This window comes from Prionailurus viverrinus, chromosome B4 (genome assembly GCF_022837055.1).
Source record: "Prionailurus viverrinus isolate Anna chromosome B4, UM_Priviv_1.0, whole genome shotgun sequence".
NCBI classification, from domain to species: Eukaryota; Metazoa; Chordata; class Mammalia; order Carnivora; family Felidae; genus Prionailurus; species Prionailurus viverrinus.
In genome coordinates, this window is record NC_062567.1 from 85,009,667 (window position 1) to 85,034,935 (window position 25,269).

At 37.4% G+C, this 25,269-nt stretch overlaps 1 protein-coding gene and 1 non-coding gene across 9 annotated transcripts in view; one reads left to right on the forward strand and one right to left on the reverse strand.

Moving 5' to 3' along the window:
* Positions 1-25,269, reverse strand: part of TAFA2 (TAFA chemokine like family member 2) — a 549,986-nt gene that overhangs the window by 407,359 nt on the left and 117,358 nt on the right. The gene's annotated exons all lie outside the window — the stretch shown is intronic.
* On the forward strand, positions 6,482-6,633 carry LOC125171429 (small nucleolar RNA SNORA62/SNORA6 family). Its single transcript, XR_007154334.1, has one exon. It is a non-coding gene; the product is annotated as a small nucleolar RNA SNORA62/SNORA6 family (small nucleolar RNA).

Genomic DNA, 25,269 nt, shown 5'->3' on the forward strand with positions numbered 1-25,269 from the left:
AGAACCGCTGGCATTCACCTTGCTAACAGAAATACCTTCTTGGAATCTGTGGTATTTGTTTTATGTCCAGCTGGTCACTTTCATTTCTGATCTCATGCTAAGGTCAGAGTTGTACACTTACCCCATCAGAACCTAGCAGCAATGGTCTGTTATTGTCCGGTCCAATTTATGAAGGAGATTTTCAAATTAGGACAGCGACCAGAGATGTGCAGAATGGCTATTTACAGACCACGTGCTTCCTCGGAAGCACCTGGGAGCTGGCAGGGCACGATGGTATGCACTGATAGGAAATGATACAAATGACAAATGAGCAATGTCTAATTATTCCAGTGCTGCTCAGACACAGAGACAAAGACAAGAAAACTGAGAGTTAGGGATGAAACTCCATCCTCCTCTAACCCTATTGTGTGTACTGCACTACATATTAATGTAACATCAAGCCCTATTTTTAGATCTCTGCAATCCACAGGCATAAATCATTCCGGTGCCACAAGTCACCTCTGAGTTAGCAATGCCAAGTTTAACATTTTGCAGGATCCTACTAACAATATAATTGAAAGCAAGTGATATTTAAAATGAATAGTGGTAACTGTAATAGAATAGCATTATCCTATAAATAGATTTTTTGTGAGAATTTATTAAGTAATAATTAAAAGAAAAAGTGACAAACGTGCCACTTAGCTAATTCTATCTTCAAAATAGCTCTCAGGGTTGAATTTGGAATGCCGTTCTTCTGCAAAAAAAATGCAAATGGAACAGTCTTGTTTTCTTTTTACATAATACTGATTAATCCACAGTGGTTTCAGCCAAGAGGGTTGTCTCTGAATTGAACATCTGATTAAAGAAGGAAAGACACAGCACAACTAAAGGCATGAGCTGGTCAAAGTGTTACTTTCTATGATAGTCCATGACCATTTTTGGTGAAACAGAATTTAAAGCTAAATCTTCCCTCAACTCAGAAATCCTCCTCCCAAAGTTAGTAGAGGAAAAAAAAACTTTTACTTTTAAATTAATATTAAACCAGAATGTAATGTGCTTCACATGAAATCCACTAAGAAATGGCAAGAATGGAAGGGGATCTCACCGTTTTATATAGCCAAGCAGATACAATTCACTACATATTTTCAAGATAAACAATAACCAGTCCTCAGGTAAGAGGACACGATAGCACCATTTGTCACACATAGTTCATCTTAAATTTACCTGGTATTTGAGGTGACCATGTGTGTTAGATAACTGGCTTTATCCAGAAGAGGAGAAACTCCTCCTATCTTTATGACCAGAGGCAGTTTTGCAGCAAGGTTCCCAATAAAGTGAGATTCCCACCCTCCCACAGGTAACAGGAGTGAGGAACACTTTTTTCCTTAATGTTTACATTGCAGAGGGATGGCTCCTGGGTCCTTAAGGAAGATATTCCTGGGTCATAGAGGTGAGGAAACATCCATAAGGTTTTCAGAAGGATTTATATACTTTTCAAAGGCAGGAAAAAGTACTTACAAGTTTGCTAAAGGAAGTGTTCTAGGAAAAAGGGAAAAAACAAGTCTCTTCCCTTATTTTCAACAGGGAAAATTAAACCTCTTAATTTTTATTTGACCTTACACCATATAGGTTCAGTATGATAATCATAATGCAAACTCATTTACGGAAGATATGTGATTACTGCAAGTCCCCAGAAGAGAAAATCAACAAAATGGGTAAAACAAAAATGCTTTCTAGACCATTAAATCAGCACAAATTAATACAGCATGCCAAACCACATGCATTATGGACTGCAATGATTATTGATAATATATTTCACCAAGGGAAAAGCAGACTCTTAATAACCCTTTGTCTTCCTGTCCATTTCTGACAAGGATGATGATTTCATTTTTAATTAGTTCAGAAGTAAATGTATAATGATAACCAAAGGGAAACATTTTTGCCCCTCTGCATGAGATTATCTATACAATCGTTAGCCATTAAAAATGTATTATACTGAGTACAAAGGGTAGCTTTGCATTCTTTTAAATAATGCATGTTACCCTACAAATGACAAAAAGTATAGCAGAGATTAGGTAAATGAATCAACTTAGCAAAATTCCCAATCAGTCCTATAGTCAGAACAGGTATTTGGCTGATATGATGTATCCCAGACACGTAGTTCAAACTACTTAATGAACTTTCTACCTTTATGTAGTAATTTTCCACTAAGTGCTCTTATACAGCATCATCTAATGTTAGCATTAAGAGGGATGTGTAATACCAATCAATAGCCAAATAAAACAAAACCACCAGAAGTTAGAAGGGGATAATGCAGAGAGTAATGCTTTCTGATGAGACCTTTAGAGGGCAACATCAAAAGGAATCATCCAGAGGCTGCAGCCATTAGTAGATCACATGCACCATTGAAGATGTTGCTAACACAGCTCCTATTTGATGAAAAATGGGTGCAATCTTAGTTCTTGCTACATGTGCCTCAATTCCTCTAGAGAAATGCTTCAATAAAAAGGAATATCATAAAGAAAAGAATAAAGGTTTAACGAAAACACTAAGCAGAATCCTAAAATCAGACATCATCCAAAAAGTTTTCTGGTTTTTGGTGTTCGGGAAGGTGGAGAAAGGGGCAAAAAGGAAGGAATGCTCAGTGCTGTCAAATCTAAAATCTGCCCTCAGATCTGATGTGTTCGGCAAATTAAAAGGAAGCCTAAGAGAATCACTAAAGAGGACATCCTGGCCTGCTAGCCAAGAGAGACTCTGTAAAGCAACAGCTAACTTTTCTTTAGTCTGTTCTCCTTTAATTTACATGAAAAGAGACGCTGTTTCTCCAACACTCACCCCGAACTTCCTACTGTGAAGACAGCTGCCTTATTTGCCTTTCAGCAAATTAAAAGTTAAAATAGCCTCACTGTCAGGAGTAGCAGCAGCAATGGAGATGCTTGAAAAAGCTTCCTTTTACTGCAGTGTATTCCATTTCTCAGAGACCACCTCTACCTTTTGACTCCAAGAGAAATCTCTCAAAAAAGGATACCCTTCCTTTACGAACTCAGGATCACACCCTGTGCTTCTCCCCTCATTGACAAAGATCAAGATAAAATCCCTAACAAGGAGGATTCTGCTTTCTTAATGCTCCTCGTGCACTGATTTTTGCTTTCGTATTCACCCTCTATCCATCACTGCTAATAAAAGTTATTAATAACATTAAAAGCCAAACAAAAGTTTCGGTCATGCTGCAGTTTGGGCAAAAGTGTAAAAATATCTCTAGTATTTTCTTTACAAAAATGTTGAGAATGAGGAGCAATGAGAGCTCATAAAGCCAGTAGGAAAAAAAGAACAAGAAACAAAGACACCATTTCTTCCAAGCAGCAAAAGGGAACATCAAATAAATGCCATCTGAGTCCTAAGTTTGGTTTGCACGTGATTTTTCCAGACAAACCAAATTCTGTGTCTAAAATGAAAATCAAGTAGTGACTTCTGAAGAATCTTCAAAGCCATGTTTTCTTAATTTCAGTCTAGGGACCTCAACATTTTCAAGATTCTGACTCAATGAACTACAATTATTTTCTTAAGCAAGGCTTGCATCCACAGAGGAAATGGAAACAGGAGGCCTGGAAGAAGAATTAGTTCATTAGGATCATATTACTGGACATCTTAACTCTTCTGCATTTATATTTTCCTTGGTGTAAATTCATAACAACAACCTCTTCTTTCCTCATTTATCATACACAAGCTCACTGTTTCATTTTGTTAAAATCCCCTGGATGACTGAAATAAAAATGCTACTAAATAGAATATAAATTACTATAGTATCTATTACAATAATATTATCATTACTATCAACCAGAGGCCATTAAAATTTTTTTTAATTTTGCCTAAGCCACAAAGAATATTGTCTAAAAAATAATTTTTTCATTCATAATCTTTTCATAACTTTTTTTTTTGGCCATACATTAGGAAAAGCTACATGGAAGTTTTTGTCAAGTATCATTTTTAATGAATAACAATTATTTAGATAATGCAAAACTCATAAAGTCTCACTAATTAAAGATATGTTGTTAAACCAACAAAGAATATATTGGGTCAGTCTGCTAAACCTCCAAGTAGTAAACTTTTAATAACAGTATAAATTATTACCATTACCAGGCCCATTAAATATGTGTTCAGATTTAATATCGATAATAATACTATGGAATTGAGCTTATATTCCCATTTTATAGAAAGGCAAAGTGCATTGCCCAGGCTGATACAGATACTAAGTTGTAGAGCCAGCCTTTGAATCAGAATCTACTTGAATCTAAAGTCCAGGATTTTAACCACTACTTAATATTACGGGCTATATTTATATCAATTATCACTGTTGTAAATATATGGGTTGTTTTATTGGTATGATTCATAACTCTAACAGTCCCAAAAGATTCCTCCAAGAATTTTATTTTTATTAACAATTTTGGTCATAGTTCTTATTTGGGACATATTCTAATTCAAGGGCCTCACTCAACTGAACATGGGCTGATAATTATGGATTAGTTGAAGTGCAGTGTGATTTTGGTCATTTAGGCAAGGTCAATTTTTAAAACTATCAATTCCTTTCTTTTTAAATTTTTTTTTTGGAATATTGACCTCCTTTTGAGTAATTCCTCACCTATAATTTGGCTAGCTTCCATTTTTATTTTAATCTCAAGCCTAAAAGAGAAAGTAATGAATTCATCCAGATTAGACATCATCAAGCTAAAAACTAACAAGAGTTACCTTCTTACTGCACCAAGACTGTGTATGCCTCCCTCCCCAGGCCCCCATTTTCCAAGTTTATATAACAGATCATCTTTATGCTGTTGCAGAAGATCAGTATTTCACATTGTACTGATTTTTTTTTCAATTTATGACAGCATATTACAAGAGCTGTGTATGATTTTTACAGTTCATGAGTCTCTAGCCTTGGATCAAGCCACGCTGCAGCTCAATCTTCTTCAGTCCTTGTTAGCAGAGGCCATTGTAACAAAACCAAAATATATGGAATACACAGTGTCAGCTCCAAATCCTAGACCATAAACTCAGGTGGGCAAGTAATACAACTTTTTTAATATTGATGTTTCTGTAACAGTGTGACAGAAACAGCTCAGTAAATTTAAAGATGTAGCCCCTCATCTACACCCTCACCTGCCCTCCCCAAAGTCCTGGTTTCCCAAGGTTATATCCAATTTCCATCCTGAGGAGGAAGCTTAACTGTACCACATTCTAGAGTAGGGGGTGAATCTGACCCTCAAATGCCATTGATCTGCAGTGGTATTTTCTCAGATATCCAGCTTCCTTCCTTGTCCTTGGTCACTGGCCCAAGGAGGTTACTGCCCAGTGTTCCCTCATGCTCAGCCACAGTAGCCCCCTCACTTCTAGATGCCTCAACATTAAAATCATTTGACTCTGTTCCTCTCAGCATCCCTCTGTGGTCTAACCTCCCAAATAAAGGGAAGTCAAAGGAATAACAAAAATAGAATGGAGAGAGAAAGGCTATATTAGCTAATCTTGGAAAGTAATATCCAACCGCATTTTAAAGTAAAAGTAAATATGAGTTCTTTTTTCTGTGTATGAAAACAAATAAAAATAATTGATCGGACTTTCACAATACTTAGAGGGTATCCCAAATGGAATTTTTCAAAGAAATATAACAAACAATCCTAAAATATGTATGGAACCACAAAAGACCATTTCTTTCTTAAGAAAGAACAAAGCTGAAAGCATCACATCCCTGATTTCAAATGATATTACAAAGCTATGTAATTAAAGCATTATTTAGTATTGTGTTGGCATAAAATACAAACACATAGATCAATGCAACAGAATGCATAGCCCAGAAATAAACCTACTCATATATGGTCAATTAATTTATGACAAAGGAGACAAGAATATAAAATGGGGAAAAGACAGTCTCATCAAGAAATGGTGATGGAAAAACTGGAAAGTAACCTGCACAAGAATGAAGGTGGACCACTAACCTACACCATAGACAGAAATTAAATCAAAATGGATTAAAGACTTGAATGTAATACCTAAAAACCATAAAACTCCCTGAAGAAAACCCAGGTGGTAAACTTCTTGACATAGGTCTTGGCAATGATTTTTGTGTGTCTGACACCAAAAGCAAAAGCAACATTAATTCAGAAATATATATGCACTCCTCTATTTATTGGATTCTTTACGATAGCCAAGATATGGAAGTAACCTAAGAATCTACTGATAGATGAATGAATAAAAATGTGGTGTATAAACAGACAAATATTACTCGGCCACAAAAAGGAATGGGATCTTATTATTTGTGACAACATGGATGGTCCTACGGAGTATTAGGCTAAGTGAAAGAAGTCAGACAAGACAAATACCATGTGATTTCACTTACATGTGGAATCTAATAAAAACCCACCAGAAACTGGTGGTTGCCAGATGGGAAGCAGGTAGGGAAGAGCCGAAATAGGCGGAAGCTATTAAGAGGTATAAACTTCCAGTTATAAAATAAATAAGTCATTAGAGTTCGGAGTTGAGGCCCTGGCTGGCCAATGAACTCACAAGTGTAGGGAGTATGCTACATTAGGGGCAAGTCTTTCACTAACACCACAAGGGTCCCGGCTTAATGACTGGAGTTTGATAGTAATTCTTGCTGCAAGCATAAAAAATTAAAATAAATTAAGTCATGGAATTGCAAAGTACGGCATAGGAAATATAGTCAAAAATATTTTAATAACATTGTTTGGTGACGGATGGTAACTACACTTATGGTGAGCATTGTGTAAAACACAGGATTGTCAAATCACTATGTTGTATACCATAAACTCAGAAACCACTGTATGTCAACCCTACTTCCATAAAATGTTTTACTTAAAAATAGGACTACCATATGATCTGGCAATCCCATTTCTGCATATTTATCCAAAGGAAATGAAAACACTAACTTGAAAAGATACATGCAACCCCATGTTCACTGTAACATTATAAACAAGCTCAAAGATACAGAGAACAGATTGGTGACTGCCAGATGTGGAGGGTGGCAGATGGGAGAAACGGGTGAACTATTTTTGGTTTTTGTTTTTAGTTAAAATAATCTGATTTTTTTTAAAGCTGCAAGAAGAAGTTTTCTAAGGGGCTTCTAGGAAACTTTTGTTCTGAAAAGAAAAAGAGAAAAAAGAGGAAAGAAAGACACAAAAAGAAAAGGTCCCCCTCCCTCCTCTCCTGCCTCCCTGTTTGTGGCAGTGATGTGAGGATATGATGTCTGGGACCATTTTTTAAACATAAATTGACAAGCTCAAGGATGAAACATTGATGTGATGAAGAAGGCCAAAGTAGAGTTGGGGTGGGGGGAAGTGGGGGGAAGAGCCAGGATTCTTTATGACCTCACAGATGCTGCCCCAACTCTGCCTATTCTTGGCAAAGGAGTCATTAAATATTTTGCTGAATGGCTTGGGCCATTTCAACCAAGCACTTGCAGCCCAGAATGAACCTTACTGATTGTGTTGGCCAAGGATGGGATTTATATCTAGGCTTCTGTGATGCTGAAAACTGTTCCCTTGGTTTTCTGGGGGCAATGACAGGGGGTAGCAGGGTAGGGATAGGGGGAGAAGACTGCTCCCAGGGGCCTTCTGCTGAGGACCACCTTGCCAACCCTAGACTGCTGACACCTATTAGGTTTTGAGAAAAAAAAATCCTATCTTGTCTAAGTCATTTGTCTCCATTTCTGCAACATCATCTATTCCCTGCCTTAAAGCCACCTGTGTTGTCAAACAAGCACAATAAGGTATCAGTTTTTGGAATGTGACACAATACCACTAACGTTCATCTTTTACAAAAACGGGAACCTATTCTTGGGACTTGAAATGTGTGCTATGTGACTTCCCTAAACTTCTCTTTGAGGGACTGAGGAGTACCTCAAAAGAGATAGGTAGCCATCCCCTAGAGCAACTAACACTAGGGCGCAAGAGGCCCAGATGACCACATTTAGAGATGACACACCTAAAGCATGAAGCAAGATCTTGTCGGCACAGAAAACACAGTCTTCCAAATATGAGTCCACAACCAATTGCACAGTGACAGAAGCTTCTAATTATTGGTGTTCTTTAAGCTGTTATCCTGTGCTCAAATACAAACGGCATGCCTAGACTCTAGAGTCAGTAGCGACAGGGATTTCTTTATTGAAGTGGCTAATTCTTCCAAACAATTAAGGGGGGAGCCTACAGCCCTTGGTAAAAAATGACAGGGATGTGGGGATAATGGCATTTGCAAATTTAATATCATAAAAATTTTTCCTCTAATTTGGGGTCCTTACTGCTTTTTCATGTCCACTGTGAGACATAAGTTATAAGCTTTATTGTTGTACTCCAATGCCTAGAACAGGGTCTGGCAAAGAGCAGGCAGTCTCTGGAACAATCACAGTCACAGAAGAGGATGTTGCTGGGGCGCCTGGGTGGCTCAGTCAGTTAAGCAGTTGACTTCGGCTCAGGTCATGATCTCTCGGTCCGTGAGTTCGAGCCCCACGTCGGGCTCTGTGCTGACAGCTTGGAGCCTGGAGCCTGTTTCAGATTCTGTGTCGCCCTCTCTCTGACCCTCCCCTGTTCATGCTCTGTCTCTCCCTGTCTCAAAAATTAATTTAAAAAAAGTTAAAAAATTTTTAAAAAAAAGAAAAGGATGTTGCTATGGGTTGAGCTGTGTTCCCCCAAAATCCGTATGTTCAAATCTCGACTTCCAATACCTTGCAAGGTAACCACATTTGGAGATAACTTCTTTGAAGTGGTGATGAAGTTTAACTGTGGCTGATAAGGTGGGGTCCTACTCTAATATGACAGGTGTCCTTATAAGAAAAAGAGATGCCTATGACCAGAGAAGAAGACCATATGAGGATATAGCAAGAAGGTTGGTCATCAAGCCAAGGAGAGAGGCTTCGAAACCAAACCTCCCAACATCTTGATCTTGGACTTCTGACCTCCAGAACTGTGGGAAAAGATTTATTCCCATTGTTTATGCAACCAGTATATGGTATTTTGCTATGGTAGCTCTAGCAGCTAATATAGATGGGAATATATATATGTTTCACTACAAAATAGTATTGCCAAATTCTAAAAACTGCCCAATATTTTTGTAAGCTGAAATTCCTTTCCCTTTTATTGATCAGTTCTTGTGTTTTGGATGTGGTATACACTACATGATATTTGTATTGTATTTTTATTTACAATAATTCACAATAGATTTAATTTTGCTATTCTAAGATGCTTCCAATTTTGTTTTCTAAATATAACCAAATGTGAATTATAGGAAGTGTATTTTTAGGAAAGCAGACATTTAGATCTCAAGTTCCACATACTGACCCAGCAAATTCAATCCAGGTCCCCGTATCTTTTTTTTTTTTATTACCGCAAAGCCTGATGTGAGGCTCAAACCCACAAACTGTGAGATCATGATCTAGCCAAGATCAAGAGCCAGACACTTAATGGATTGAGCCACCCAGGTGCCCCCCGCCCCACATCTAACAGATATATTTAGGTTGATGATTTAATGCTTACCATTCAAGTGTCTAATCTCATTGAGATTAGTACAATGATACACTAAAATATGGTTAAATACTAAATTTCCGTAATATTCATATATTTGGGGTACTATTTCCTTTTTTTTCTCTTTGTACCTCTGGTGCACAAAGTTGCATTACTCAATTACTCATAATCTCTGGCTTATAACATATTCTTATTATTCATAATTGTATGACCCACTTTTATTCATTTATTTAGCCATTTTTCATAATATAAGTAGGAACCATGAATCTCCTCACCTGAAACAAACAACAACACTCTAATCATAGCCCATGTTCAGCTATGTGGTCACCTCATATGACATCCCTTTCGATTCCTGAGACAATAACCATACTGCATTCCATATTCATAATTCCCTTGACATCCTTGTTATACAGAACTACTACGTCTCCCAGTATTTAAGAGATATTTTAGTTGTTAACTTTATAAAAACAGTATGTTGTAAATGATTTTTTAGAACTTGAGTTTTTTAACTATTATATTGCTAAGATTCATTCATATTTATAAACGCTGTACTTCATTCAACTGCTGTATATTATATTGTGAATATACATCACAATTTATTTATCTACTCTCCTACTGATATGCACTTGGATTATTTCCAGGTTATACCCTAAATAGCACTGACATGAACATCCTTGTACGTGTTTTCTGTTATACATGTAAACAAGTTTCACTTGATACCTAGTAGTGGAATTTCTGGAATAAAGGATGTGTGAATCTGCAATTTTTCCTAAAATGTCAGTATTTTCCAAAATGATTGCACCAATTAGCTCCCTGACGAGCAATGAACATCTACCAGATCTATATTCTCTCCAACAATTGATATTATTAGGCTTTTAAATTTTTTGCGAAGAGTATAAAATAATACTGTATACTTGTCTCTATTTGCATTTCCATCATCACTAAGGGATATGAGGTGATGTAATGAACATCTCTACACATGTTTGTTAGGCATAAGAGTTTCTCTTCTATGAAATACCTATTAAGAGCTTTTGCCCATGAGGCCCCTGGGTGGTTCAGTTGGTTGAGCATCTGACTCTTGACTTCAGCTCAGGTCATGGTCTCACAAACATGAGATAAAGCCCCATGTCCAGCTCTGTGTTGGGTGCAGAGCATGGTTAAGATTCTCTCTTTCAACCCCTCCACCCGTCCCCCACATGCAAGCATATCTCCCAAAAATTTTTTTTAAAAAAAGATCTTTGCCCATTTTTCTAATTCATTTGCAGGAGATGTTTCTGTGCTCTTGACGCCATTCTTTAGACAGTTGTGTATATTGTGAATAACTCCCCTTAGTTTGTTATAGGACTTTCAATTTAATGATCTCTTGAACTCAAGTTTCTACTCTTAATATAGTAAAAATTACGTTTTTTATAATGAACATGTTATATGCATTATTTAAGCAATATTTTCCTACCGCTAGGTCTAAAACACATTCACCTACATTTTCTACTAAATGTTTAAAGATTTGTTTTTGGTATTGAAATCTTCATCTGAAGTCGATCTTTTTATATAGTGTGGGATAAGTATCTAATTTCATTTTTCTTGACCCTTAATGAAATTTTCAGGCTTTGATATCCAGTTTTAGAAAACTATTACACAATTCTAAAATAAGCTATCCCAAAATTCTGATATTACTTACATAATACTTTCCTAAATGAAAGAAAATCTTGCATGGTATAAATATACGTTGGTAATTCCTTCATATACACTAAAATGATAGCAAAAAAAGAGAAACAGGAAGGTGATTTTCCTAACAACTAAGCATTCCCATTCCCTTCCTTAAGACATAGTTATAAATCTATCATGACTAACTGAAACACACATATAAACATACACAAACCACACACAGAAAGCCACAGGAATGTGGAAGAGGCAAAAACACTCATAGCTTCATAACGGCTTCCATTTCCACTTTTGCATTCATACTATGATTTGTTTTACAGTCATTTTATATCAGTTATTTTTAAATCTGCTCTAAAATTCAATTGAGTAAACCTGCTCTATGTATAAAATTAATTCACAAATAAAGAAATGGCATGCTAAATAGTAAATCAATTGCCAAATATCAACTATCTCAGAGGAGCTCTTGTTTCTCCATTTCTCCACCAATTTACTCCGTAAAAGTAAAAGGGTTTAACTTTTAATCCATTTAACAAACATCTATGATGAGCAAAGCAGTGCACTAGAGAGTAAAAACAACACAAATTTGCTCCATGATATAATCAGGGAGCCATAAATAAATTTAAAATGGGACCAATTATAAGTTATATAATAGAAATGCCCACAAATGTTGATTGAGTTCAATTATGTTTGTATTTACTAAGCACCTAAGGATATGTCATTGTATGTTTCAACAATCTCATTGAATAGGCATTTTTTAAAATTTCTTTTTCAAGAAGCTACTTCATAATTTCATGATGTTGGAAATTCAGAATAGAAGTAATCAACAGGAGTGTAATTTGTTAGGCAAAATCTATTGGCAGGCACGTCTCGGACCATAAGATAAACACTGGCACAGAAGATGATAAATGTTACCAACATCTGATAAAGGCTTTTCTCCAAGCCCAAGAGAGAAGACGAAGAACTGAAGAATAAAGTCTTTTCAAACTCTCACCTCCTACAGTGTTTATAGTCAGACAGTTACAGGCAACTCAGTTACTTGGCTTTAGGTTTCCACCTGATCCAAGCACCAGACAAGTTCTACATAAAGTTATTAGGCTTTTTAATGCCTAGTCCAGGTCCTCTATTTTCCAGTCTTCCCTATCTTGACCTTTGCTACACTCCCACTGCTTTTATTCAAAACCTCTACCAGAGCATCCCATCCGGGACTTCCAGTTGCAATGGACTTATGATTTCTGTGACCTATCCAAGTGGAAATCTAATTCTGCCCTCTACTTCTCCTACCTCAAGGTTCTGTTTCGTATCACATCCCCTTTGGGCATGTTCCATGGCAATCCCAGCCTAATCTCACAAATTATGTACATAGATATGAGAAATTTGTCGAGGCTCCATCATTCCCTAGGGAATGAAGATAATCATGAAGCTCTCAATTCAGGTTTCACACACATCTAAAGAAAACCCTCTGCACTTGTAGTCCAAGGACTTGATCAAGTCCAAAGTCCACAGTAATTCATATATAAGATTGAATCAGTCATTTAACTCTCCTGAGACTAGGTCAATTTATTAAATGGAAGAAACAATGAATTCACCTGAATGCTGTAGGAAATTACATGAAGAAAGCACTGTAAACTATAAAGTGATCTAAACTATAAGTGATGTTCCCTTCATGGCAATGATAAACCACCAGGAGAGATATTTAATTAGCCTTCCCCCAAGACATCCTGTCGTGATGCTTACTTCACCTATACTAGGAATAAGACTGCCAAAAATTTTGTAATAGGGGAGAGGTTTCATTTTTAAAATCATGCCTTCATTTAATCATTGACCCATTCATTTTAAAAAAAAGAAAAGTGAAGGCCAGGCACTGGAGATAGAACAGTGACCAAGGTACACAATTCCTGCTCTCATGGAGTTTATATTCTGTGCGTGGTTCAAAGCAACTGCAAAGTGTGGAGACATTGCAGGCACAAAGGGGACCACCAAATTCCCAGGTGAGGACACTTACTGAAATGAGTGTCATCTTTGTTTTTCATTGAAACAAGGGAGGCCATGCTGGTATACATCCACCAAGCAGCCTGCAAAACCAGCGTAATCTTGAACCACATGATATGCTCCTTGATTCTCAACCAGCAAAAGACAAAGTAGTCTAGGTGAAACCCATAAATTTCTTAACAGAAAGTCTAATGAAACAGTTCTGCACTTGAGAAAGGACATTTGCTTTCTGTTCCAATAACACATTAATTCTTTGATAATAACAGCAAATACTCAGGGATCACTAGACTCTAGGTACTGTTTTAAGCAGATGACATTCTATCCCATTTAACCATTACAACTTGACGCCGTGGGCACTATTATTACCATGACATTTTATAGAAGAGGGGGAAATAAGGCATAGAAAAGTTAAGAAATTTATCCTAGGTCACACATCTCTTTTTATTCAAATCCAGGCTGTCTGATTACACAGTCTAATCTATACCCACCATGTTATAGATTCCTCTCATTAGAGTTACTGATGATTATAATATACAAAGGGCAAAGAACCAGTGTTTAATGTAACCTGTCACTCCAGAACTCATTCATAAGAGACAGGATACCTCCAAGAACACCATTCCCTCAGGCTTGATGTGAATAGTACCCCATAGGAGTACACAATATACAAACAACATCACCTCACACAATGAACCTGTATCTCCATCATAAACCATTCTTTCTCAAGTTGCTTCTCTACCAAAGAAGGCCTGGTCCCCTCTTTTCTTTCCAGGCACAAAGTCAGTTATCATTCAGGCCTGGCCATATCCTCCCTGAAGCCTTTCTGGGCTCTTCCACCTACCTCAAAGATCTGTTGATCTCTTCTACACACACTTTATGTCCAGTTTACTTTATGTACACTTTGAACTACTGCTTAACATTTGGTTATGTAATGTTTTGCAGTTTACCGAACATGTATTTACTCAGCTACATGTAAGTCTGTTGAGAACAGAAAAAGGTTTTGATTCCCTCTCCTGGTTGCACGGCACCCCCTCATGCCCACAGACACACACCTTCCATACCTCATATTGTACTAAAAGTTCAACAAATGCTGTTTGGACAGTTGGCAGACTAATTGATTAATCTATTGAATAAATATTCAGCTAAACTTAAACAGCCTCCATGATTTTCTGTACTCAGACATGGATACACACACAATGTGTGGGTCAGTGAGCTGATGAAATGAAGAAGGAAATAAATAAAGCGTTCATTGGGAAATTACCCTAAATATAAAAATCACAAGAAATGGGAATGTATTAGGATTCAATCTAACAAGTTTTAAGGGGAAAACCGGCTAAATGAAAAAGAAAAAGAAGTAGTTTTATACATTTAGCATTAAAGTAGCTTCTCAGGATCTGAAAATCAAATGCTTTAGTCCATCAAGTTTGCCATTTTCCTGCTAGAGATGTAATACATCAACCACATTTCACGTACATCTTAAAATTCACTTGACTTGCACCTTCTATTTTATTTCTTTCTTCTACTCTCTACCCACAGGCCCACACACGCGCACACATGTACTCTGTATCCTAACCCCCTTGCCTTAAAAAAAAAAAAAAATCACCATCTGACTATGAATTACTAGTTCTGAGTCATCAAAACTGCACCAGAGAAAGTTTTGTTCATTACCTTGGGCTCCCTCTGCTGGGTCTGCAGGAGTAAAACATACAATTCTGTAGAATTGGAGGTTATGGAACTCCATTCCCCCACAGAATTTCTCCTGTTTTACCTAAAATTAAATTAACTATCTAACAAAACACAATCACTTGAAAACAGAAGAGATTTAGGACCTGGATAAACTAGTAACGATATATCAAGACAAGTGGCTTTTAAGAAACTACTACACAAATCAGGGTTCCTTGTCTGTGTTTATCTTCATTGGTAGTAGAATGGTGGAATTCAGCAGGGGAGCTCAGATATTAAAGAGACAGGGATATAAAACTGTACCAATGAAAATAATCACAAAAAAAAAGATCTGGACTACACATGGGTTTGTTAGAAGCAAACGCAGATGAAGAGGACAAAGGCCAATTTAAAGCCTCTCAGTAAGGTTTCTAAGAAAGAAAAGACAGCATTGGCCAGGCAGTATCCCTAAAGCACTACAGATCAAAGCTGTTGTTAACATTCCCGAAATATAGTAGCAAATCCAATAGTAAAGAATATATTGAGCCTACGGTCACACCGCCTCCCCCAAACATCCTAAAATCGCAAAGTACATTTGCATTTACTAAAGATAATAGCAGGGCGCCTGGGTGGCTCAGTCAGTTGAGCATCCGACTTCGGCTCAGGTCATGATCTCACTCACAGTCTGTGAGTTCGAGCCCTGGGTTGGGCTCTGTGCTGACAGCTCAGAGCCTGGAGCCTGTTTCGGATTCTGTGTCTCCCTCTCTCTGACCCTCCCCCATTCATGCTCTGTCTCTGTCTCAAAAAAATAAAGGTTAAAAAAATTTTTTTAAATAAATAAAGATAATAGCAATGTAATTTATGCATCAAAATGGAAATGGTAGATATTGATTTCTGTCAGAAGGAAGTATTATTTCTCATTTAATTGATTTGGTGCTAATTGTAAAAGAGAGTGGTTAAGTTGTACTAAAACAAACCATCATACCAGGAAAAAGAATGAAACTAGACCTAAGATCTCTAAAACTCTGGAAAATATGGTCTATAATATTTTTTCCCTTTAGACTGATTTTCTGCAATGAAGATCTTAAACCAGTTCCAGGGTGATATTATAAAATAATCAAGTACTCAGAGAATTGTATACTCCACAGCCTTGAAATCTAGGACCTGAGCTTTTCTCTACAGAGTCCAGCACGGATCCTGGCATAACCTCAGGTTACTAAAGACCTTTGCCAGTAGCTCTTCTGATGTTGCCAGTCTATCTCCTGTCTCCACTGTCCTATCATGAGCTGCCAGAAAGGGTTAACCAAGACTCCAGCCCATGAGTAGCTACAAAATTTGAGACGCCCAGTGCAAAATGAAAATGCAGGGCCCCTTTTTCAAAAAGTATTAAGAACTTCAAGACAGTGACAGCAGAGCAGGAAGTCAACCAAGGAAACCCTTCTAGGCACAGCCTGTAAATATGGAATCCTATGCAACTGACTACAGGGGTCACAAGCCCATGAAGCTGGCCTTGCTGGAGCCCTAGGTTAGTTTAAGGTTAGCAATAACAGTGTCTTCATGGATCCTTCATCCCCAACATTAGACAAAGATGCCAACCTCATCTTATCATCCTCAAAGCATTACCTTTGCAAAAGAGACATCCTTGCTAAAACAAACACGGTTCAGTTTATTTCCCCAAATGCATGCTGGAACCTGTTAATAGGGCATGTTTTTTATTCTGTCCAAGTTTGGTTTGGGAAACAGAGCATCTGTTGAAAGAACCTAATTCATGCACATCTCTTTTTTTCCTTTCTTGTGAGGGGCTGTTCAATTTAAGTGCTTAAAAGCACAACCTCCAGGGTCAAACCACCAGGGTTCAAATCCCACCTTCACCACTGACCACCTATGCAAGTTTGAACAAGTCACATTACTTTGCTGAATCTGTTTCCACTAGCAACCAATATTAGAACTGCTTCATTGGGTTGCTTACCAGGATATAGTGAGGCATAATTTATAAAGAGTTTAACTCAATGCTTGGCACACAATAGTGATAGACTCGGCATTATCATTACATAATAATTACTTTTAAATGTATTGGAATACGGGTCATAGAAACCCAGCTGGTTGTCTACGAGCCACCTGGTATTTAAATTTCAGTTGTTCTCAGTGTGGTTTAAAGGACTGTCTTAAATAAAACTTTTGTTAGAGCCCCAAGTTCTCCAGATTTTTAAAGGTCTTTTTTATTCATTTACTTCATAAACATATATTGATTCTCTAATCTGTCATAAGCACTATGCTGGATATTAGGGATATAAAGATTGACACGATTAAATCTCTGCTTTAAATGGACTCACTAACCAGACACGTAAATGGATAATTTTAATGTAATGTGCCAAGCACAACAATTGCTGGAAGAAAACTCTCCAAGAATGGCTCTTATTTCTACACTTTCTTCAAAGGCATTAACCAATATTTTGTTTCAGACTAGCTGCTCTAGAATGTTTGCATACCACACACCCTTGGAAGACACAGTGTCTCCCTCTCCAGGGCAGAGGGCAGATTTGTTTTCAGAACAGAATAATTAAGATAATGTGTCCTTCCAGGGTAAAGTTTGGGCAGATTTTCTAGCCACCGCCTTTAAAGGACTGGGGTTTCCAAAGTTTCCTCAATTGTGCCACAAATACACTGTGTGTGCGTAGAAGGGGATACTCCATGCGGAGGAAACAGAGGTATGGGACACCATCATATGGATGCATAACTATAAACAACACAGTCGTGTCGACAGGTATGAGATACAAAGTGGGGAAAATGAGGCCGGGAAGCAATGCAATGGCGGAATCTTAGGGAACTTCGTGTGCCAACTGTAAACTTATTTCATAATGACTTTGGGTAATGACCTCTATAGCTGTTGAAAAGTTATGCATTTTTAAATCAATTTTTTTTAATTTTTTTTCAACGTTTATTTATTTTTAGGACAGAGAGAGACAGAGCATGAACGGGGGAGGGGCAGAGAGAGAGGGAGACACAGAATCGGAAACAGGCTCCAGGCTCTGAGCCATCAGCCCAGAGCCTGACGCGGGGCTCGAACTCCCGGACCGCGAGATCGTGACCTGGCTGAAGTCGGACGCTTAACCGACTGCGCCACTCAGGCGCCCCAAATCAATTTTTTAATACAGCAACATTTTTCCCAATAATCTGCTAAATAAATACACGGTAAGACATGATATACTGAAGTTACGGTTTTAGGGAAACACACTCACCAACTTACTTGACTTACTAGTTTTTAGTCAAAGTATCTTAGGGAATTCATTTTAAAAAATTTTTTAATGTTTATTTATTTTTGACACTGAGAGAGAGACAGAGCATGAGTGGGGGAGGGGGCAGAGAGAGAGAGGGAAACACAAAATCAGAAGCAGGCTCCAGGCTCTGAGCTGTCAGCACAGAGCCCGATGCAGGGCTCGAACTCACAGACTGCGATATCATGACCTGAGCTGAAGTCCAACGCTCAACCAACTGAGCCACCCAGGCGCCCCAGGGAAGTCATTTTAATTAAGTACCACATTTGGATGAACCCAAAACATTTTTTGAAAGAGAGAGAAAGAGAAAATACAGGTGTGCGTGCACACATCGTTTGTATTACGTGTACTCTTGTGTTTAACTTTTATTTTGCCCTGAAGGTGTTTCCCTGTGTGATCACTTATAAAGTGAAGCTTGAGTGTAGGATAATCTTAAACCCAAAGAAGGGCCATGAATTGGTAAAGAAAAAAAAAAAAGAATTGGTTAAAAAAAGAAAGGGGATCGTGTTTTCCAAAGAGGGTTTCCACTGTACTCTATTTCTAACATTTACTACCTGCTCCCAACAATCTTCTTCCTCCTTTCACAAGTAAAATAAACCTTCATTCCATGTAGATTCTTTATTGTTTACATAAACCTGCTTTTAGTGTTGAATTGCTATCTTTTTCTACCTGTGAAACCTGTTTAGTTATCTTGAGGTGGAATTAACTATAATTTTTAATTTGGGGTTAAAATTACTGGATTTTTCTTTCTTACTTTTAGTTTTTCATTTAGCAACAGGTTTTGCAAAAAATGAATTAAAAGTCATTAAATGAGAAGTGTGTTTGATTTTCTTGGTAGGCTCTGAGGGGACATTGATAATCTTAAGTAGAAGAGCATAGCATGGCTGTTGTGACCCATTGATCCCAAATCAGAACACCAGATAAAAATCTGGCTTTGCCACATACTAGATATGCCACTTATAGAAAGTTCTTCTTGTACCTAAGACTTATCATCTATACGATAAAGATAAGAATAGTTCTGATATTATACTGTTGTGAAAACCTGAAGGATTTACTAGACACTGAATACTTAGAAGAACACCAAAGTACAGAGTAAGCACTCCATTAAATGTTATCTGCTAATATTGAACTGGAAGACATATTACAATTTATATGGCACCACAAAAGACCTCGAATACCCAAAGTAATCTTGAAAGAGAAGAACAAAACTGGAGGCATCACAATCCTAGATTTCAAGATATACTACACAACTGTAGGAAACAAAACGCTATGGTACTGGCACAGAAAACAGACACATAGATGAATGGAAAAGAATAGAAAGTCTACAAGTAAACCCACAATTATATGGTCAATTACTCCCCGACAAAGGAGGCAAGAATATGCAATGGGGAAAAAACAGTGTCTTCAACAAATGGTACTGGGAAAACTGGACAGCTACATGCAAAAGAATGAAACTTTCTTACACCATACACAAAAAATAAACTCAAAACAGAATAGAGACCTAAATGTGAGACCGGAAACCATAAAACTCCTAAAAGAAAACACAGGCAGTAATTTCTCTGACATCAGCCATAACAACATCATTCTAGATAGGTCTCCTGAGGCGAGGGAAACAAAAGCAAATAAACCTTTGGGACTACAAGATAAAAAGCTTCTGCATAGCAAAGGAAATAGTCAACAAAACTAAAAGACAACCTACTGAATGGGAGAAGACATGTGCAAATGACACGTCCAATAAAAGGTTAGTATGCAAAATATATAAAGAACTTATACAACTCAACACCAAAAAAACACAATAATCCAATTAAATTGGGCAGAAGCAGGGGTGCCTGGGTGCCTCAGTCAGTTAAGCATCTGATTTCGACTCAGGTCACGGTCTTGCGGTTTGGAGTTCAAGCCCCACATAGGGCTCTCTGCTATCAGCACAGAGCCCATTTGGGATCCTCTATCCCCTTCTCTCTCTGCCCCTCCCCTGCTTGCATGCTTGCTCTCTTTCTCTGTCTCAAAAATGAATAAGCATTTTTTTAACGGGTATAAGTCATGAGCAGACATTCCTCCAAAGAAGACATACAGATAGCCAACAAACACATGAAAAGATGTTCAACATCATTCATCATCAGGAAAATGAAAATCAAAACCACAATTAGGTATTACCTCACAGCTGTCAAAATGGCTAAAATCAAAAGCACAATAAATAACAGTGTTGCTGAGGACGTGGAGAAAAAGAAACCCTCATATACTGTTGGGAAAGCAAACTGGTACAGACACTGTGGAAAACAGTATGGAGGTTTTTAAAAAATTAAAAATGGAATTACCATATGATCCAGTAACTCCACTACTGAATATTTACCCAACAAATACAAAAACACTAACTCAAAAAGATATATGCACCCCTATGTTTATTGCACAATTATTAAAATAGCCAAATTATGAAAACAGCACAAGTGTCTGTCAATTGATGAATGGATAAAGAAGATGAGGTATATATCCACAATGGAATATTATTCAGCCATAAAAAAGAATAAAATCTTGCCATTCACAACAACATGGATGGAGTTAAAAAGTAGAACACTAAGTGAAATAAGTCAAAGACAAATACCATATGCTTTCATTCATGTATGGAATTTAAGAAACAAAATTTTTTTGTAAACAGATTTTTAACACAGAGAACAAACTGATGGTTACAGGAGGGGAGGTGGGTGGGGTAAAATAGGTGAGGGGGTTTAAGAATACACGTATCATGGGGCACCTGGGTGGCGCAGTCGGTTAAGCGTCCGACTTCAGCCGGGTCACGATCTCGCGGTCCGGGAGTTCGGGCCCCGCGTCAGGCTCTGGGCTGATGGCTCAGAGCCTGGAGCCTGTTTCCGATTCTGTGTCTCCCTCTCTCTCTGCCCCTCCCCCGTTCATGCTCTGTCTCTCTCTGTCCCAAAAATAAATAAACGTTGAAAAAAAAAATTTAAAAAAAAAAAAAAGAATACACGTATCATGATGAACACTGGCTAATGTATGGAATTGCTGAATCACTATACTGTATGCTGAAACTCATAAAACACTGTATGTTAACTATACTGGCATTAAAAAAATATTATCTGTTTATATTATTCCCTTCATACTTATGGTTTCTATAGATCAGTATGACTGCTGTGGACAACAACTCTGAAGGTATCAAGACTGACATGAATGAAATCCACCGGAGCTACACTGAAGAACAGAAAAAATACAGAGTGCCTGGGTGGCTCAGTCAGGTGAGCGTCTGACTTCAGCTCAGGTCGTGATCTCACGGTTCATGGGTTCGAGCCTTGCATCAGGCTCTGTGCTGACAGCTCAGAGCCTGGAGCCTGCTTCAGATTCTGTGTATGTCTCTCTCTGCCCCTCCCCTGCTCGCTTTCTCTCTCTCTCTCTCTCTGTCTCTCTGTCTCTCTGTCTCTCTCTCTGTCTCTCAAAAATAAATAAACTTTTTTAATTAAAAAAAAGAGCAGAAAAAATGCACGGGGATTAAGAAGCACAAGGATGTTGGAAAACAATGCATTCTATTTTAGACATGTTGAGATTAAGTTGCCTGCATCACTTCTGTCTCCTCTCTCTCTCTCTCAGCAGTGTGTTCAGGTCAATTTTATATCACGAAGACAAAACAAAAAACATTTAAAAGTTGAATTAGGACTTGTTTTGAAATAGAAACTGCAGAATATATAGGCTCAAGAATTTTCATTGTTTATTCAATGTTAATCTATTCAGAGAAAAGGCCCTGAAAGCCACAGGCTTGTTATGAAGTGTCATGAAATCAATGCACGGAGTTTGTGCTTAGAGAACTCATTTCCTTGGAAACTCAGAGTCTGTGAAACAGACATAAATTATGCTTGTGTGTACCCTGCCTTTCCCAAGGCTAATTATTCAATGTAGTGGAGAGTTAAAAGTATCCAACATAAAGGGTTAAGAGTAATCAAAGCCAGGTTAAAAAAGAAAAAAAAAAAAAAAAGAGGTCAACACAGGTATAAGTGACAAATTGCTCCTTTCATGCTTTATCATCTTTTACCACTTATGACACATTACTATTCACATAACTCTATCTCCTCAGTGCTCCTATCCCACTCAACATTCTCAACACCTGTTTGTCCAACTTTCTCTTCCCTGGCCAAGTACCTCCTCCTGCAGCGTCTCAGGAAGGCAGGGACTATTCCTGATTCATGTTTCTGTCCCTTCTTGACAGAATGGCATAGTACATATCAGGTGTTTAATGTGTGCTTAGTGAAAAGGAATAATTCCATAAACCCACTTAAGGATGGTAAGTATTTAATAAACTCATATTCAGAGTGGTTCAGGGGATAAGATTAGGGTCACAAAATAGGCCGCTTCTATTATTGAAGTCTTGATAGCTGTAAGTATCATACATTATATCTGAATCCATGTGTGTAAGAAGCTACTATAGACATAAAATTAATTTCAGTTCATGCTTTAAACTTTTATTATTTTCCAAATAATTCAGTAAACGACATCATAAAAAGTTCTATTTACCACGTTAGACCCAGAATATGAATGAGACAGTCCTCAATAAATATTTAATTGAGTGACTAATAAACAGATTCCTTTGTTTTTCTACCCAGAAACACATAATTTTCATTTCCATTTTCTTGAATTGTGCACAGAAATAAACTTTATCCTACAGTAGGAGGAAAATTTTTCTTTCTTATTTTCCCTCAGTAAGCTCAAAATAAAAGCATGGGCTATTCTAACAACAGCTGTGTTGACATAAGTATTCCTCCAAGACCACATCACCTATTATTTGTAAAGTACATTTAAGAACAAATTAACAGGAGCCTGGTTGGCTCAGGTGGTTAAGCGTCCAATTTTGGCTCAGGTAATGATCTCACGGTTCATGAGTTCAAGCCCCACATCGGGCTCTGCGCTGACAGCTCAAAGCCTGGAGCCTGCCTCGGATTCTGTGTCTCCCTCTCTCTCTGCCCCTCCCCTGCTCACACTCTGTCTTCTCTGTCTCTCAAAAATAAATAAAACATTTTTTAAAAAATTTAAGAACACACTAACAAAGTTAAGTTATATTTCACTTCTGTTATAATGTGAAATGTAAATAATCCTCCCTATAAGGAAGAAGTTGCAATTCCAACTAACTATTATGACACAAGAATTAATTGAGCCTCTTCAAATAATTGTGCCACAGCATAACATCCTTATCCATCTAGCAACTGGGAAGCCTCATAAACTCTTGTACACTTCACCAATACAGGAGTAAAGACACAGAAGCACTGTAGACACTAAACTATCATCTAAATCATCGAAAATACTTGCTGCCATCTTGTACTATAGCTCAATTTTGCTGAATATAATTTGATAAAAAGTGCTCATCTGCAGAGCAGTGTTTCTCAAACTCAAAGCTACCAACATCTTGGACCACATCATTCTTTGTCGTGAGGATGGTTTTTCTGCCTGGATGTTTAGCAGCATCCCTGGACTTTACCCACTCAGTGATAGTTGGCGCTTCTTCCTCTCGCCACCCTGACAATCAGAAAGGTCTCCAGACATTGTCAAATGTCACCTAAGGAGCAAAACTGCCCCCAGTTGAGAACCACTGCTATAGAAGATGTAGTATTTGTAACAACCGTTAGAGATCCAAAGTACATAATAATCCATTTCTCAGTCATCCTGGATAAATGAGTAGTCTCTATGTTGTGCATTAGTAACATTTCATTAACCAGCATATTAAGTCAACCATAAACCCCATTCTTTGTTACAACAGATGATAAACATAAATCCAAGGTATTTATTCATTATTCAATTCTAATACTCTAGGAACTTAACCTTCTTACATTTTAGCAGCTATTTTCAACCATAAACTGGAACAGAGTTCTGATAAATTGCCTCCACTATCCCAAGTAAAAGTTGGGGAGGGAGAGAGTTGAGGGACTTTACAACCATAGATGTAGCCTTGTACGTAATGTCTCCTCAGCTTTTTCTTTTACTCCTTATAATCAAGAGTTTGCAACAGCTATCAGGAGGCCTTCAGAATTTTTCCTGCTGTTGCTGAAACTCACACAAAGGAAAAAAATTATCTTAGCTCAAAATTAAAGTGGCTGAAATGAAATACACAATTCAAAGGAATAAGGAATATATGAATATATAAACTAATAGTATAAATCCAGTAAGACCGGTTCATGACGTGTTTATTGGCTAGCCCATTCCCCAGGATGTACTGTTGCAAGAAAATGAATTAAAGTTAGAATTCTTTATTATTTAAACTTAGAAAGTGATCATTTACATGTATTCTTCATTTTGCTCCATCTGACATTTCCTGAACACCCACTAAAGGGCAGGAACTGTGCTAGGGACATTCACAGCTAAATAAAAACATTTAAAAACATTTCTGCACATAAATGTATGACATGCTCCACATAACGGTCTTCTTTGTAAGTAGCAATTGAAATCTACTGACCCATATTTGGTATGTTTTAATTGTTCAGACTTTCAAACACAATATGTTTCTTTGAGAAGGAGATACCTATTTTATAGGCAAGGTCAACAAGAGGGAAGAGAGGGGAGAGAAAATTACATGTTTGGTAACATTTTATTAAACTGCAAAAACCATTTTCTGAACAAGAAAATGACAATCATGTCAGCAGTTAGCAAACTGAAAACCTGACAAGTGATAAGCACCAATAAATCGCTTAACAAAATGTTAGCTACTGATTACAATGTTGATGTAAAACCAAAAAAGCCAGCTGACATAAAATAATACGTTAAAACTGAAAACCTCACTAAGGGACAATGCTGTATAGTTCATGGGCTTTGTGAAAAAGTGTCACATACAAAACAATGCAAAAGCATATACTGCAGTTCACTGGAGAAGCTAGAAATTTGGAGCACAAAAGCAAAAGGTCAGAGCCATTCTCTGCTAAGTAATTACAAAATAAATAGATCAACTACTACCCCTGAAACTGTAAAGACTGTGGATCGCATCCACACACAAGGAGAAAGAAAAAAAGTGGTAACATTTGCACTTTCTCTATGCACTTAAGATTATCCAAGAGCAAGTAGTTAAGTCCTGCATATTTACAGGTGGTTTGGTATATTAAAAAATTATTTTATAGGAACTTAGAAAGTCCTAGAAGTGAAAAGCTTTAGAAGTATGACCTAGGAGCACTCCATAAATCCCTCTTTAAAATTCACATGAC